This window comes from Podarcis raffonei, chromosome 14 (genome assembly GCF_027172205.1).
Source record: "Podarcis raffonei isolate rPodRaf1 chromosome 14, rPodRaf1.pri, whole genome shotgun sequence".
Taxonomy (NCBI): domain Eukaryota; kingdom Metazoa; phylum Chordata; class Lepidosauria; order Squamata; family Lacertidae; genus Podarcis; species Podarcis raffonei.
Window position 1 is genome coordinate 45,629,748 of NC_070615.1, and position 18,523 is coordinate 45,648,270.

An 18,523-nucleotide genomic window follows, 5' to 3' on the forward strand; every position below is an offset into this window, starting at 1 on the left:
GGGTTAGCGAAGTCTGTAACCTGAAGCGTCTGTAACCCAACATACCACTGTAATTTGTTAAAGATGCACCAGAAAAAAGCTACCTGTTTATAATATAGGACCAAAACAGTCATCAGCAGTTTCAGTGTGTGAGAATGACTCCATGCAACTTTGGTTTGCCTGCGTCAGGGCTGGGGAAGCACAAGGGCCACACTCCCTTGAGGGCAATCCTCTGGGGGCCTTATACCAGATGCAAGTGGGGCAACACATGTGACTTCCCTTTGTACTTTTAGCTAAATTCTAGTTGTGCAAATACCAGGGGTGGTATTCAAATAATGTTTCACTCAGAGTAGACCTGATATAATTCATGGACCTAACTGAGTCATGTGCATTGTTTTCTATGGGCCTACCCTGAGTAAAATTTAGTTGAATACCACCCTAGAGGTTTTATCACAAACTCCTCCATCTAGGCAAGTGAGATGCATTGCAGTTGAAGGACACAGTCTAGCCATGGAAAAACAGTTGAGGAGGACATGGAGCAGGACCAGTTAGAGGTGGACCACGGGGAGGGGTATCATCTAGGCAAAGTCCCGAGGGCCAGGCGGAGAGGTTTTGCAGGCCTCATTCACCCCCTGCACCTGATACTCCTCACCCCATCCTATGTGAATGCTGGCATCAAGATCCATTCACCCTGCACTCAAAAACTTAATGTAAAAAATTAAGAAGTCCTGCTGGATCAGACCCGGTCCACCTCTGGAATTTGAGATCAGCTATGACTAGGCAGCCTACAATCACTCATCTTTGGAGTCCTGGTTGTTTGTACCAGAGGTTCCTTAGATCCCTAGTTGGCTAACTCTGAAACCTCCCAAACCTAATGCCATTCTATTTATACCAATATATATTTCAAAATAATGAACAGACGGGAAATTTTCAATTTGACCACACATGTCTCCATTATTCTTCAGTCCAAGCATAATGAGCAGGGTCGTTTTTTGAGCAACAGTCTTTGCCATGTCCTTTCTATTTCCTTCTCATTTATTATCATTTGTTCTTACTGTCAATTCTAGATTTTTCTCCTTTAGGTGTTAATGAAAAATAATAATAACCAAGCCAGGAAGTGTTGATCTCCACCCCCCACCCCCCACAACATTTAGAGTGTACAGCTATCCAACTCCTGGCAATAATTTAAATATTTTAGAAGAAAGATTAGGCCAACTTCCCAGTCTGATAGAAAATGTGACAGGCTGGTTCTTCTTCCTTGATATATGGGATTCATTAAATAATTTGAATTAAATATGAAATTGTTCATTGCTATTATTATTTTCTCTCTTAACTCTACATTGGGGGGGGGGAGATCGCAATGTATGAAAACTCTGGACGTATATCACAAAAATAAATGAAATAAACCTTCTTGGAGCCAAATTCTAAACATGCTCACTCTTGAGTAAGCCTCATGGAGTTTAAGGCACCTAAATCCCAAGACTGGACAGATTTGGTGTCCCCCCCCAGCTGTTGGTCTACAGCAAACATGGGGAACCTGTTCTCTGCCTGTGGGCAACCTTTTGGGAGCTACATGCCATAGAGCCATGATGGCCAAACTTGGCCCTCCAGCTGTTTTGGGACTACAATTCCCATCATCCCTGACCACTGGTCCTGTTAGCTAGGGATGATGGGAGTTGTAGTCCCAAAACAGCTGGAGGGCCAAGTTTGGCCATCACTGGCATAGAGGGTAAGGGCAGAGGCAAAAGTGAGTAGATCAATTGAGGTGGATGGCTCTTACCTTTCTAGATAAGGCTACATTCTGGCCACACAAAGGTCAGAAATACCCTCTTGTCAGGCTTCGGGGAATCGGCTTCCTCCCCCGTGGCAGTAAATAAGCAGATCAAACAAGAGGAAATTCTTACCAGTTAGTTTCTTTCATAAACACAGCAAGGGACAAAAGAAAGTGTCTCCCTAGAATGGCGGTGCTTCCAATTAAGGCTCACACACCCCTCTGTCCCTATTAATATACGTCACTCCTACGTCTTGTAATCTGAGATTGTACCCACTGTTCTAACACTCTTTGAGCTCTCTGTGTCTTTGGAGAAGGGAGGTGGATGCTGTCCAGAGAATGTGAATCTGTTGCCCCTCTCTCTTCTAGTGTTTCTTCTGCTAGCTGTTCCCCATCCAGTATTTCCCAGCTTCTGCCTTCTGAACTGTGCCCCTCTGCAAGCCACTTTTCTAAATCTATATTATCCTCCTGCTCCTGGGAAGATTCAGAATGGTGGCAGTGCGGTGGCCCCCACCATTCCTTCTCAGTGCCGTCTGCCTCAGCACAGTCCCTGTCATCTCTCCTCATCTCTCTGTCTACAACACTCCAGGTGGGCATTGAGCAGGGTAATGAAAGCATAGCCTTGAGAAGTCCAGAGGGCCAAATGGAGAGGTTCGGAGGGCCACATTGGCTCCACTGCAAAGTCTGAGATCCAGAAGAAGAAGAAGAAGAAGAAGAAGAGGAAGAAGAAGAAGAAGAAGAGGAAGATAAAATCTATCCATTCTAAAGGAAATCAGCCCTGAATGCTCACTGGAAGGAGGCTGAAGCTGAGGCTCCAATACTCTGGCCATCTCATGAGAAGAGAAGACTCCCTGGAAAAGACTCTGATGATGGGAAAGATGGAGGGCACAAGGAGAAGGGGATGACAGAGGACGAGATGGTTGGACAATGTTCTCGAAGCTACCTGCATGAGTTTGACCAAACTGCAGGAGGCAGTGGAAGACAGGAGTTCCTGACGTGCTCTAGTCCATGGGGTCACAAAGAGTCGGACACAACTAAACAACTAAACAACAATATGCCACCCATCTGACTTGTGTTACAAACACAATAAAGCATCAACCATTAAAATCTGCCTTCAGATATCTTCTAAAGGTCAGATAGTTGTTTATCTGCTTGACATCTGATGGGAGGGCATTCCACAGGGTGGGCGCCACTACCGAGAAGGCCCTCTGTCTAGTTCCCTGTAACCTCACTTCTCACAGTGAGGGAACTGCCAGAAGGCCCTCGGAGCTGCACCTCAGTGTCTGGGCTGAACGATGGAAGTGGAGATGCTCGTTGAGGTATAAAAGGGTGGAAAGCATATATTTGTGTTTGCATATAAACTGTGAATCTATACACATTAAATCACACATTAAAACTCTCTCAGGCTGGCGGTAAATTGACACCTTTTCATGTCTAGCATTCCCATGGAGTGCTTCAGGGACTGCTTTTCCGATCCAGCTCACGAGTATAATTAACAATGTAATAAAACTGACTTAAGGGCTTTTAAATGCTCCTCTAAAACATATTTGTGTGGTGCCAAAGTCAAGAGCCACAAAACAAGAGAGTATTTTGCAAAGGCTGAGGGTGGATGGATGGGCTTTCATTCTGAATGCTGTAACATGGGAGCACGGCAAATCCCCCTCTTCTTGCTTGGCTCCTCACGTTCTTGAATCAGAGGGCAGGGTAGCTAATCACAGGGCTGTCATCCAATCAGATATTTTGGGCTGATTCAAGATGCAATCATATGCATGCTCACATGGGAATAAGCCCTAGGAACACAGAAAGATGATCATTGGAAGTCCATCTAGCTCAGGATTCACTGGCCAAGACTTTCCAGTGTTTCTTCTTCCCCCCCAGCCCTACCTTAAGATGCTGGTGACCTTCTGCATGGAATTCAGTTGCTGGACCACTGACCTATCACTTTACTTCTGAGTGACATGTATAGGATTGCTTCTAAGCCTATGCCCCTTGGCCAATAAATGCCTCAAAAGGAGATATATTTACCTACCATCAAAATCTCAGTAGGTCCAGCTGAGGTCCAGCTCTGAGGGCCTTCTGGCGCTTCCCTCACTGCAAGGAGTGAGGTTCCCGGGAACCAGGCACAGGGCCTTCTCGGTAGTGGCGCCCGTCCTGTGGAACACTCTCCCATCAGATGTCAAGGAAATAAACAACTATCTGACTTTTAGAAGACATCTGAAGGCAGCCCTTTTTAGGGAGGTTTTTAATGCTTGATGTCTTACCATGTTTTTAATATTCTATTGTGGTGTCTTGTTTCAGATACATCCGATATTGTCCTGTAATTAGACTTAACTGTCAAATGCCGGGATAAAGAGGTGCATTTCAGCTGGTGCAAAATTTGATTGGGCCAAGTTGTTCGCCAGGGCAAGACAAATTGGGCATATAATCCTGGCCCAATTGCTCTGGCTGCCGATCAGTTTCTAGGCCCAATTCCAGGGTAAGAACACCAACACCTTATGGACCACCTCTCCTCATACAAACTGACCAGCTTCATTAATGTGTAACCCCAAAATTCCAGATACCCCCCAAAAAAACTGATGCCAAAGTTTTTTGCTAGTTTTGCGCTGCCTCCCCAAACCGAGAGATAGGGAAAGCAAACTGAGGCCACAAATCAATGCAAAAAGATCCAAGCTTGTCTGCTTGACTCTAAACAAGTGCCAAAGTTTTTGCAAGTTTTGTGCTGTTTTGTGCTGCAAACCCCACATTTTGTGCCACCCCACAGAGTAATTAACACTCAAAACAGGGGTGCAAGTAAAGGGCCCCAAACTCAACCTTTCTCTGGTGGAAATAGGGATGCGCTACCATACCTTCCAACATCCCTCTGATGAGAATAGGGACATTCTAAGGAAAAGCAGAATATTCCAGGATCGTATCAGAAACTGGGAAAGTTTCTGAAAATTCAGAACTGTACCTGGAAAACAGGGACATGTGGAGGGTATGCTGGGTATGTACTGTTGTTCTTTTAAACTGTACAGTGGTACCTCAGGTTATGAACTTAATTCATTCCGGAAGTCCGTTCTTAAACCGGAAACCGTTCTTAACCTGAGGTACCACTTTAGCTAATGGGGCCTCCCGCTGCCACCATGCCACTGCCGTGCGATTTCTGTTCTCATCCTGGGGCAAAGTTCACTACCAGGAACATCTACGTCTGGGTACTTCTGGGTTAGCGGAGCTCATAACCCGAAGTGTTCGTAAGGAGGACAGTACGTAACCCAAGTTTCCACTGTATAGGGAGATAGATAACTTTGAAAGCATCAAAGAGGATAAGCCTTCTGCCATATAAAATAAAATGCCTGTACAGTGGTACCTCTGTATAAGTCCATCCCATCCAGTGCCCGTTTATGCAGATGTCTGTGGCAAACCTGGAAGTACTGGAATGCTTTACTTCTGGGTTTGCCACTTGCGCATGCGCAGAAGTGCTAAATCGCGCTTCACGCATGTGCAGAAACACAAACTGCTCCGCGTGCGTGCGCAGAGCGGCGCTTTGTCGAGCGTCCTTTTCATTGAGCGTCCAGGGCTCTGGAACGGATCCCAGACACAAAACAAGGTACCACTGTATTATTAAACAGAACACATACACACAGAGAGAATATAAGGATTTTATACATGCAATTGTTTTAACTTTTTATATAAGTAACTGTTTAAGATTTATATATAGATATATATTGGCAATTACTTTGGGATGCCTCATGGGAAGTGATTTATAAATGGAACAAACAAACAAACAAACAAATCACTTCAAGCCTTGAAAGCTAAGCGACTGAGATCTTTATCACCATGTTCAATGGAAGCAACAAACTGGGAACGGAATCCAGTGACTAAACATTCTACCTGTGTTCTGGACAAGGTAATAAAAATGCAGGTATTTTAGCCTGGAGACCCATCTCTCACCATCGGCTGACAGGAGAACCTTCTGTGGAACTGGTAACAAAATTTCCTGCTCCACAGCTTGTAACCTATCCATGCTTTATTGGCAAGTTAATTATTTGACTCATCCGGCCCTATTAAAGAGCAGGCACCGATTAATTTGCATGTAGCCTGCCTGCCGCTCTCCCTCAGTGGCTATCACTGACAGGATGTGAAACTGTAGTGAGGAATCCTCGAAGACTGTCCCATGGTACGTGGAGAGTTTGATCCAGGTGCCACCCTGCAGGCAATGCACCTGCCAGGATCTCCTATGGTGCCCACAGAAGTCTGAGTCAATCTCCCACAATGCATCATAGCTCTCATTGCTCTGTTCCTGTTTGCATTGACTCAGCTTTCCCTGTACTGAATGTTGTTGTTGTTTAATCATTTAGTCATGTCTGACTCTTCGTGACCCCATGGACCAGAGCACGCCAGGCACTCCTGTCTTCCACTGCCTCCCGCAGTTTGGTCAAACTCATGCTGGTAGCTTCGAGAACACTATCCAACCATCTCGTCCTCTGTCGTCCCCTTCTCCTTGTGCCCTCCATCTTTCCCAGCATCAGGGTCTTTTCCAGGGAGTCTTCTCTTCTCCTGAGGTGGCCAAAGTATTGGAGCCTCAGCTTCAGGATCTGTCCTTCCAGTGAGCACTCAGGGCTGATTTCCTTCAGAATGGATAGTTTGAGCTTCTTGCAGTCCATGGGACTCCTCCAGCACCATTATTCAAATTCATTGAAAATACACTCTTAAACTGGTGCACATTTGATTAGATGCCAGGTCCGGACACCCTTCCATCTGTTGAGGAGAGGTGGGTGATATAGTTGCCTCCCCACACACTGATGGGGGGGTCTGGTTAAAAGTGTATCATTGTCAGTTTGCATTCTTAGCACAGAAAGTATTGATCTGATGTATAGAGATCTTAACCATCCAGGGGTCCCTTTCCTTTTCCTAGTGAATATAATTCAAGGCAGCAGGAGATAGTGGTCGCATAGGCTTCGTTCCACAACCCCAATTTAGGTTTATTTATTTTTTAAGTGCATAAAAACAGTACACATAAATTCTCACTGGACCAAAACACACTTGAAAAGTTCATGCATGTAGATTCACTGTAAATAACATTTGCCAGTGGAAACGAGGAACGCGAGCATAAATGCATGTGACTTATGGGGCATATTTTTATGTCTGCTGCAAGGCCATAAATGCTGTGCTTCTCTCACGTAGCTCTGTTAATGCAGGCGTTGTGGCTGGCTGCATCTAATGGTCTGCAGGGGACCATTAAGATTCCCTCTGAAAAGGTTGCTGTTGCACGTCAGAACTAAAGGTTTGGCAAATTCAGAGTGGCAGAACTTCATTTATGTAAAGCTCTTATGGAAGGTTAGATGCCTTAGACTAAGGATGGGGAGGAAATTCATTTCAGTTCACATTTAAAGGTAAATCTACCAAATTTGCAGCTTCCGAAACAATACATGAACCGAAACACAGCCATCTTTCGAAATTCGCATTTCTCCAAATTTCGCCATGCCATTCTCCAGTCAAGTCATGTTTCCCAAACTGGATGCACTAAGGCAGAGTGTGCATCAAGAATACATTAGTGAAATATGCAAATAATGTATTATATTAGGGGAAATTGCTTGCAGGAATGTGCACATTAGGTGATTGATTGTTCAAGAATGCTAGTCAATTTTCATGAGTGTTTTTGTTTAAAAAAATGGGGCAGAAATGTGGAAAATCAGATTTAAGATTGGGGGGGGGGGGAGAGAGAAACTAAGAGAACTGAAATTAACAGGTTCAGCCATTCTTGCCCTAGAATGTCTTTGATCCTGATATCAAGAAAGCTGTTCTCCCAATGACTAGAATGTAGTCAAAATTACTCAGTGGCTTTGGGGCAACCCAGCCAGATGGGCAGGGTATAAATTGCTAAATTATTTAGAAATTATTATTATTGTTACTCAGGATTTGGGTGTTGTTTTGCAGACATTTTCAGCTGGATATATATAAAACTACACACACACACACACACACACAGTGAGAGAGAGAGAGAGAGAGAGAGAGAGAGAGAGAGAGTCAGTCTTGAAAATATTTGTGTTTTTTTAAAAAATAAATATTTATTGAGGTTTTACAAATCAAAAATTTCATCGTTTCAAATAAAGTATTATCATGAATAAAGCTCATATAAAAAACAAAAACACCAGAAAAACAAAAATATATAGCAAAAAACAAAAAGCAGAAAAACAGAAGAAAAAGAAAAATCCACTTTTTTGTATTAACAGAATTCCATACCCCTCTGTCTTGACCTCCTCACATCCCCCTTTTTTGTGTTCCTCTTTATTCCAATCAAATTCAGCAAATTCAAACCCTTATTTAAACCATACTTAACTTTATATTCTTCTAATTATTATGTCCCAATTTTTCATTATTTTAAGTGTGTCTTGAAAATATTTGGTCCAGACTTATAGCCGAGGCTTGACCCAAAGTGAGCATGTCTTGACTCTGGTCCACATCAGAAACCCCCTGTGGCCATTCCACACTGATTTGGCACCTTGGTGCCTTGTGTTCCTGCAACTCCAGGAGGCAACTCCACAACAATATTTTATTGTGGGGGCAGTAGCACTCACAGCCCCCACAATAAAATATTCGAGGGGGCCAGGCTCCCACAAGGTTGATGGGCATTCCCATTCAAATGGTGTGTGTCTACTGCATCATGTGATCGATCACGTGGGACAGGGCTTACCTGGGCCCCCACAATATTTCATTCAAGTTGGCGCCCCTGACGCCAACCTTCATCAACCTGGAGCCCTGCAGATATTGATGGACCACAACTCCCATCAGCCTCATCCAGGACACTGTGCTAGGCAGTGCCGTCTTAAGCATATCCGGTGCCGTGGTGCAAGGATCCCTCCGGCGCTCCCCCCCCCGGAAACTCCAAAACAAGGGAGGGGGCGGTGGAAAATGTCCTCTGCCCCCCCCCATTGCCCCTATCCCCCGCGTGGCGGCGGTGATCAAGCAGGAAAACATGCTGGCAGACATGCTCTCCGGCGTTGAGCACCCAAGAAGGCAGCCCAGGAAGGCTGCACACTGCCTTTCACCAGGAAGCAGGAGGAGGACAACGACTGGGAGCAGGGCCATCTTTAGCAGATGCAGAGGCTTGGGAGAGAAGCTGTACGCCCGCCAGCCGTATAGTTGGCGGGGCGCAGCTGGCAGGTGTGCAGGGAAAGGGGAGGCTGCCGGCAAAGCCGCACAGCTCCCCCACTCGCTAGGGCGCCCCTGAGAGGCCAGCGCCCTGGCTCAACGAACCACTAAGACCCATGGGAAAGACGGCTCTGGTGCTAGGAGTTTAGTCCAATGAAGAGAGGAGACAAATTCTCCCTCCCAGAAGGAAGGGAATAATGCCCATTCTGACTACAGTCATACCTACATGTTACATCATGTTACGTTCTTTCAGGTTACATCCCGCGGCAACCCAGAAGTACCGGAAAGGGTTACTTCCGGGTTTCACTGCTCGCGAATGCGCAGAAGCACAAAATGACAACACGCGCATGCACAGAAGCGACAAATCGCAGCCCGTGCATGCGCAGACGCACCGCTGCGGGTTGCACTCTTTTCATGTTGCGAACGGGCCTCCGGAATGGATCCCGTTCGCAACCAGAGGTATCATTGTATTCCCGGCCAGTGGAGGCTGGTCCCACTGGTAGGATAGAAAGTAGGGCGGTCAGCAGTTGGTGGATTCGAAGCCAATGGCTGGTTGAGCTAGAGCCAATGAGAGGCTGAGAGACGTATCTTCTGTTCCACGGGCTTATCATTTGGCAATGCCTTGGCCAATATGACAGGCTGACCTCCTCTGCACCCTTAGTGGGAAGTAAGTTTCGACTTACTTCCAAATCAATAAACGCTATGAGGATTGAGCTGTTTGGAATAGTTGCTTCCGTCGCATGTCCCAGATGAGATCCACCACCATCCTGACACCTTCTTCATAATGAGTGACATAAGACCCCCAATCGCTTTGCAGTTGCACCACTGACCCTTGGAATCGCCCGCGCATAACATGCATGTGAAAGGCAGTTCGGAAGCAGGGGGCGGGGGCGGGAGAAGAGCTGTCACATGGTGCTGGTGCCTGTGGAAATATAAATAAATAAATAAACCCTCGGCGTGATCAAGTAAAAGGTTAGGACTGTTGAGTGCTTTCATCAATAATGTATGGCTTAGATGAACAGTATACTGTACTTTGCAGTGCCGAATCAATAATACATTTTCATGCTCAACTTTTTAATCCTCAAAACAACTACATCAAAAATTTCACACTAGGCTGCCTTTGGAAATCAATAATAAAAAGCTCTCTCTCTCTCTTCTCCTCTCTCACTCGCTCTTTCTCCTTTTCTTTTATTTAGCGGGGTTTAATTAAAGGCAGGGCCAATTTGCTTGCCGAGCGACAAGTAGGAAACAATGACATATGACTTTGTCCGAGCTTAAACGGGGATAGGAATTCTCTCCTGAAACGCAATCTGGGTCCAAATTAAGGTCATTATGTCCTGTAATGTTTGCTGCATGCTTACAGCTGCTTCCGTTGTCCTGAGCATGCAAATCATGAGATGAGGTCGAGGGAGGTTGGTCCCCCTTGGGACTGGTAGGGTGGGAGGTGAGGAGGCCAACAGTAAGTGGAGCCAAAGGAAATGGATCGCAGAGGAAGAGCCAGTGAGTGACAGAGCCAGCTAGCGTCTCATCTGCATTATACATTTAAAGCAGTATCGTACCACTTTACACAGTCATGGGAATTCTGGGAACTGCAGTTTGTTAATGGCGCTGAGAGTTGTCAAGAGATTCCTATTCCTCTTACTGATCTACAGCTCCCAGAGTGGTTTAACCAGTAGCGTAGTGCCAAATACAGTTGTCCAAGGTCCCTTCATGATACAGTCATGTGCTCTCACAGCCAAACCTCCTTCTACGGTTATATACAACATCTCCATGTGCCTGAGCATGCAATAGTTAGAATTTCCACCCTCATCATTCAGCCCAGACACTGAGGTCCAGCTCTGAGGGCCTTCTGGCTGTTCCCTCACTTCGAGAAGTGAAGCTACAGGGAAACAAGCAGAGGGCCTTCTTGGTAGTGGGGCCCTCCCTGTGAAACATCCTCCCATCAGATGCCAAGTAGATAACGAACCACACAACTTTTAGAAGACATATTCCTATATCAGGAAGTTTTTAATGTTTGATGTTTTGATATGTGCTGGAAGCAGCCCAGAGTGGCTGGCTACAGTGGAGGAGCTTCATGTTCTGGCACCGAGGGTTGGAGAGCAAGCAGGGGCATGGCTGGTGTGTGTCCTGGGGGTGTGGCACGCTACCTGCACCCCACTCCCTCTGCACCCCTCTTCCTCCACCAGTGGCTGGCTAAACCCAGGCAGATGGGTGGGGTATAAATAATAAAGTTATTATTATTACTTTCTTGGGCTCCATGATCACTGCAGATGGTGACAGCAGTCATGAAATTAAAAGACGCCTGCTTCTTGGAAGAAAAGCAATGACAAACCTAGACAGCATCTTAAAAAGCAGAAACATCACCTTGCCGACAAAGGTCCATATAGTTAAAGCTATGGTTTTCCCAGTAGTGATGTATGGAAGTGAGAGCTGGACCATAAAGAAGGCTGATTGCCAAAGATTTGATGCTTTTGAATTATGGTGCTGGAGGAGACTCTTGAGAGTCCCATGGACTGCAAGAAGATCAAACCTATCCATTCTGAAGGAAATCAGCCCTGAGTGCTCACTGGAATGACAGATCCTGAAGCTGAGACTCCAATACTTTGGCCACCTCATGAGGAGAGAAGACTCCCTGGAAAAGACCCTGATGTTGGGAAAGATGGAGGGCACAAGGAGAAGGGGACAACAGAGGACGAGATGGCTGGATGGTGTTCTCGAGGCTACCAGCATGAGTTTGACCAAACTGCGGGAGGCAGTGGAAGACAGAAGTGCCTGGCGTGCTCTGGTCCATGGAGTCACGAAGCGTCGGACATGGCTAAACGACTAAACAAGAACAAATTATTATCAGTTATATTTTTCTAGGAAAAGAGGTGCCAGAACTCACCATGAACACCTCCCTTGTTCTCATGTAATGGCAATGGTGCCCACCTGACTGGTTTCAGAACTGAATTCCAGTGAGTTTTGGTTGGGAGGGGGATCCAGCCATGCTGCTGTTGCTGAGTAATTTGTAATAAGAACATAAGAGCACAAGAAATAACTGCTGAATCAGGTCACTGGCCCCTCTAGTCCATCATCCTGTTCTCGCTGACAAGGTACCCCTGGGAAGTTCGCAAGCAGAACATGAGCCCAAGAGCACTCTCACCTCCTGTGGTTTCAGAAGCACATTGGAAGTTGCTCCTTTCAATTGTGGAGGCAGCGCATAGTCATCATGCCGAAGGTAAAGGTAAAGGGACCCCTGACCATTAGGTCCAATCATGGCCGACTCTGGGGTTGTGGCGCTCATCTCGCTTTATTGGCCCAGGGAGCTGGCGTACAGCTTCCGGGTCATGTGGCCAGCATGACTAAGCTGTTTCTGGGGAACCAGAGCAACGCACGGAAATGCCGTTTACCTTCCCGCCACAGCAATACCTATTTATCTACTTGCACTTTGACGTGCTTTCGAACTGCTAGGTTGGCAGGAGCTGGGACCGAGCAACAGGAGCTCACCCCATTGTGGGGATTTGAACTGCCAACCTTCTGATCAGCAAGTCCTAGGCTCTGTGGTTTAACCCACAGTGCCACCCGTGTCCAGTCATCATGTCTTGCAGCCATCAATAGCCCTTGCCTCCATGAAGTTGTCTAATCCTTTTTTTTAAAGTCCAACAGAATCTACGGGTTCACAGGTTGCTCCATCGCTGGAGTAAAAGGCTGCCCCCCCCAGAGAAGGGTTATCTGTGCCTCTGCACTGAACTCATTGTTCTGCCTTCTCTGTCTCTCCAACAGAGTGTGATATATATTTGGACATTACATATTAAATGCAGGCATTTCTCCTTTCGGAAAATGAATTTGCTGACAAAGGAACTTTAGCTTTGACAGCTAAGGTAGCAAATTAATCCCCTACATGATCGCTGGAGAATTAATCACTCTCCTTCATCTCTTGCATGATTCCCGGGCTGATTTTTTGGCAGATACACACTATGTTTCCTATTATGCACTGTCAGATTTATCTTGGTCAGAGCAAAAAGCTGATATTTAACCAAGTTATTTGGATTCAATCATTACAGTGCCATTTAAAAAGAAAAAGGAAAGCTGCCTCGAAAACTACCATTGCCCATTGCTGAAAACTCCAGAGAATTCATGTGATTAAATTGTCATGACAAATCTCTCTCTCTCTCTCTCTCTCTCTCTCTCTCTCTCTCTCTCTGAAACTCCTATAAACAAATTGTTGCCCCATCTAGTCCAATATAGTCTATAGAAGGAATGCATAATCTTTTTCCACCCAAGAACTGCATTCCCTCGTGGTGACCCTTCTGCGGGTTAGGGGTCTGCATGTCAGTGGTGCATGGAGCCAGAAAGTGCATGTGACATACATTGATTGATTGATTGATTGATTGATTGCAGGCCCAGTTCAAAGTGCTGGTCATTTGAAGCCCTTCTTTGTGTGCCCCCTCCATGGAAGGTCCAGAGGGTGGCAATACAAGCATGTGCTTTTTCAGTAGTGGCTCCAGAAAGGCTCACCTGGCACCATCATTGAATATCTTTAGGTGCCAAGTGAAAACATTTATTTTTCACCAAGCCTTTGAATGGGTAAGATGTTTTAATCTAGTTTTTTAATAAAAAAAAATAGAATTGCCTTTTTGGTTTTTCTTTGTGTTTTTATACCCATTTTAATGTATATGTTTCTATTGGCACAGGATAGTTGCAGGAATGAGCCAGCTCCCAGCGAAGCTTTGCAGCCAACTGCAGAAAGCAAGCAGGAACAGAGAGATTTAGATGTTAGTCAGGCAGGGGAGAGCCGGCAGCTGCAGATTTCGGCTCTTCCTGTCCTTGATGGGCAGACTGATAAGGCAGCAGCTGAGAGCAGGCTAGAACACAGTCAAAGCTCACAGGAAGCACAAATGGGGGTGAATAGACTCAGAGACAGCCTCTCAGAACAGGAAGAGGTTGGAGCTGATCCACTAAGTCCGAAGAGTCGGCAAATGGGAGGGCTGCAAGATAGGAAGCAAAACAAGAGACGTAAAGGTCGTAAGTTCAATATCTTTTGTCGACGCCGGAAGGCATCTTCAGAAGGGTCATCTTGAGTAATGATGCCGGAGGCTTTGTTAGAGCTGTCCGGACCTATCTGTTTGCTTTTGCAGTAAATCCTCCTTTCTAATTACCTACACTTACTGTGTTCTCAAGCTGGGAACCTGGACTCCTGACAATAGCTCAGTTGGTTGGAGCACAGTTATGATAACATCAAGGTCGCAGGTTTGATCCCCATTTGGCAGTGGTTTTCAATCAGCATGCTGTGACACCCTGGCGTGCCTTGAATGATAGTCAGGGGTGTCGCGGGCAACACTGGCCTCTGTCCCTCTTTCCTTCCCTCTGATGCCCTCTCGTGTCTCTGCCTCCCAAAGGCTTGCACAGCTGTTTGTTGCAGCAGCCCTGTCTCCAAGCTCCCCAGGAGAATGGTGCCTCCGGGGCTGGCCAGGGGGTGCTGGGTGCCAGGGGCTGAGGTAGCCTTGGAGTAAGCAAGCAAGCAAGCAAGCAAGCGGGCAAGGGAAACCAGCCAGCTAGTCCTCCAACCCTTGCTGTTGGGAATGGACAGACAAGCCCCAGGCCCCTATGGGGCAGTGTGAGGAGGCACTTCTCCTTGGGGCAGAGGGGGCAGCTCAGAGACCAGGGGTGGCAGCAGTGGCTGCCTGGAGGACTCCCAAGAAGAGAGGAGAGGAGGCTGAGGGAACACTCCACAAGGGAGGGGGTTTGAAAAAGGCTGAGAGGCTGCCAGCTCTGCAGGCAAGGGGTGACATAACTGGGCTCCTGAGCCCCACAGGGGTGCTGCAGAAAAATGGACTTGGTCAAGGGAGCTGTGGACTGAAGAAGAAGAAGAAGAGGAGGAGGAGGAGGAGTTTGGATCTGATATCCCGCTTTATCACAACCCAAAGGAGTCTCAAAGCAGCTAACATTCTCCTTTCCCTTCCTCCCCCACAACAAACTCTCTGTGAGGTGAGTGGGGCTGAGAGACTTCAGAGAAGTGTGACTAGCCCAAGGTTAGCAGCTGCATGTGGAGGAGTGGGGAAGCGAACCCGGTTCCCCAGATTACGAGTCCACCCTTTTTAACCACTACACCACACTGGCTCTCACAGGTTGCAGGGGGTTGGACTAGATGGCTACCAGCTCTATGAGTCTATGATTTGTTTATATTGTGTAAGACAAATCTATAAGGACAATGTGGCAGATTTAGCTCCCCACTCCATCCACCGGCTGTGTAGTCACTTCCTAGCTTCCGATGAATTATGGAGGGTTGCCTTTGTTCTGCCACTCCTCCATCTTCAGCTACCACCGGATCTCTCTCTCTCTCTCTCTCCTTTTCCTCATTCACCCTTGGAAGGAGAGGAAGGTTGGGGGCAGCAATTGTCGTTTGTACACCACGCATAATAGGCCCTTTTCTTTTTGCAACTGACTGGCAGCCCAGATCCGGATTACCATCTGCCTCCCGCCGCCCCCGCCAAGCTTTTCAGTCCAGATTAAAGGCCTTGGCTGGATCAGCCTGTTTCACCAGCAAGTCTTTTGACATCCCCGTCATTGAAGAGCATTAGGCGTTGTAAGAAGGACTTACATATATTTTATATATCTATATAAAAATAAAGTTGTGTGAGTGTTTTATTAGAAAGTGCAGGGGGCGGGGGAGGAGAACGGGAAGGGACCAAAATTAGAAACAATTATCCTGCTCTTTTCTCCCACCCCCTCTGCAAGGCAAAATATATATCTGTTCCTTTGCCACTGCTGCAGATTAAAAATGAGGCTATGATGTGCCCTTCCTGAACATCCTTTGCTAGTCTTATCAAAACCAGGGTTGCTTCCCAAATTATTTTCCTCTAAATGCCTCTCCCAATTTTTGGAGTTCTAAAATACCTGGTCTTGGGGGAGCAGTTGGACTGAAACCAAAGCAAACAGGGAGCTGCCCCACCTGCTTCAGACCACATTCACACGTTATATTTAAAGTGTTGTGACACCACTTTCAACGGGTCATGGTTTCACCCAAAGAATTCTGGGAGCTGTGCAGGGGTACCTCGGGTTAAGAACTTAATTCATTCTGGAGGTCCGTTCTTAACCTGAAACTGTTCTTAACCTGAAGCACCACTTTAGCTAATGAGGCCTCCTGCTGCTGCCAGGCCACTGGAGCGTGATTTCTGTTCTCATCCTGAAGCAAAGTTCTTAACCCTAGGTACTATTGCTGGCTTAGCAGAGTCTGTAACCTGAAGCATATGTAACCCGAGGTACCACTGTAGTTTGTTCAAGGTGTCAATAGTCATTGTGGGGCCCCTATTCCCCTCCCAGAGCTATACTTTCCAGAGTGGTTGAATAATCAATCCCTCTTCATGGAGAACTCTGAGAACTGGACCTTTGGGAGGTGAATAGGGGTCTCCTAACAACTCTCAACACCTCTTAGAAACTACAACTACCAGAATCCTTCAGCGGAAGGCATTACTGTTTAAATTGTCATCATAGCGCTTTAAATGCATGGTGTGAATGTGGCCTTTGTCTGCCCCACACCAGCTGTCCCCTGCCAGCCTTCATACTTACAACCACATTTGGGGGTAACCCGGGTTGACAGCTTCCTCTGCAGTCTTGGTGTTGCCCTTGCAGAACTCAGCAGAGACAAGGAGGATGGATAGAAACCTGTCATTGGCTCTGGCACCACCTACTGTTCAGCTCCATGCCTTCCTCTCTACCAGTCTTGGTGTGCACCAGCCACCACTGGCTGGAACTAATGCAGCAGGACTTCCCCATCATTCTGAACGCTTTCTTTGCATACAGGTGTTTCCCAGACAGCATCCGAACCAGGCACTAACCAGAAGCAGACCCATTTAGCTTGATGCACTTAGAGGTGCTTCAAATTTCAGAGGCACTAAGGAAAACGGTACAAAGGATTTGACCATCAACAAAATGCAAATCCTTTCCCCATGGAAATCAGCAGAGTTTAAAATGTGGTTGAACCATGCTCTATTTTTATAAAACACATTGGCAGTGTTTTATGATGTTTTGGTATCTAACTAAAGATTACAATGAATCAACTCAATTCTACACACACACACACACACACACACACAGAGAGAGAGATGTAATAATTCTTGCTTCCCAAGCTATTGCCAGCCATCGATTTTGTTTAAAAATGTTTTTATTGCAATAACTTCTCAAATAGATTAAACTTATCTGCAAAAAGAAAAAAGAAAGAAAGAAAAGAAAGTGTTTTCACAGCACAGTTTTAGGGCAGTATCATCTCAAGCCTAGCTGGCTTTGAAGTGATTGTCTTAATGGGATGAGTCTTCTGATTTTGAGCTGAGCACACTTTTGTTTTGCCTGTAAAGGTCTGGCTGTTTTTGTTTGTGGAGAGAATCAGACAAAAGACACTTGCTCAGGAAAACATGTCCCTGGTTTTCCCGTGAGGCACTCCTCAAACTTTCTCACAGGACTGCGGTCCTTAATTGCATAGTCAGCTAATTAAAAAAAGAAAGAAAAAAGGATTGACAGTGCAGTGATATGCAAGCAGTAAGGATGAACAAATGTGCCGATTCTGATTTCTCTCTCATTTCCCCCCCAATATAAAAACATAAGAAGAGCCTATTGGATCAGGCCAATGGCCCAACTAGTCATAGAATCATAAATTGTAGTTGGAAGAGACCCCAAGGGTGATCCAGGCCAGCCCCCTGCAATGCAGGAATCTCAGCTAAAGCATCAACAACAGATGGCCATCCAACCTCTGCTTAAAAACCTCCAAGGAAGGAGAGTCCATCAACTTCCAAGAGAGACCATTCCACTGTCTAACAGCTCCTACCGTCAGAAAGTTCTTCCTGATGTTTAGCTGGAATCTCATTCCTTGTCATTTGAATCCATTGGCTTAGGTTCTACCCTCCAGAGCAGGAGAAAACAAGCTTGCTCTATCTCCCACGTGACAGCCCTTGAGATATTTGAAGATGGCTATCCTATCTCCTCTCAAGTTTCCTCTTTTCCAGGCTAAACATCCCCAGATCCTTCAACCGTTCTCTTCTCACAGTGGCCAGCCAGACGCTCCAATGGCAAACCCTCAAGCATGACCCAAGAACAAGAGCACTCAATGACCCCCCCATGGTTCCCATCAACTGGTGTTTGGAAGCAGCTGTGGAGGCAGAGCAGAGCTAGCAGCCATCAAAAGCCTTGTCCTCCATGAATTTGTCTAATCATCTTTTGAAGCCATCCATGTTGGGACCCATCACTGCCTCCTGGGTGAGTCCCATAGTTTATCTATGTGCTGCGTGAAGAAGAATTTCCTTCTACACGTCTTGAACCTTCCCACATTCTGCTTCATTGGATGTCCACAACGTCTACTGTTAGTAATAATAATAATAATTTGTATTTATACCCCGCCCTCCCTGGCCATAGCCGGGCTCAGGGCGGCTATCACCAATAAAATTTCAGTAAAAACATAATAAGAAAAAAAGGAAAAAGAAAAAAAAACAATTTAAAATAGAGGTTAAGATGCAATTTAAAATGCAGCCTCTTTTTAAAAGTCAAAACCATAAGGGGAGGGAAACATAAAGTTCAGACTGAGTCCAAACCAAAGGAGACAGAGAGAGAGGGAGAAAAATGATTCTCTATCCACTTTCACCATGCCGTGAATAATTTTATAAACTGCATTCA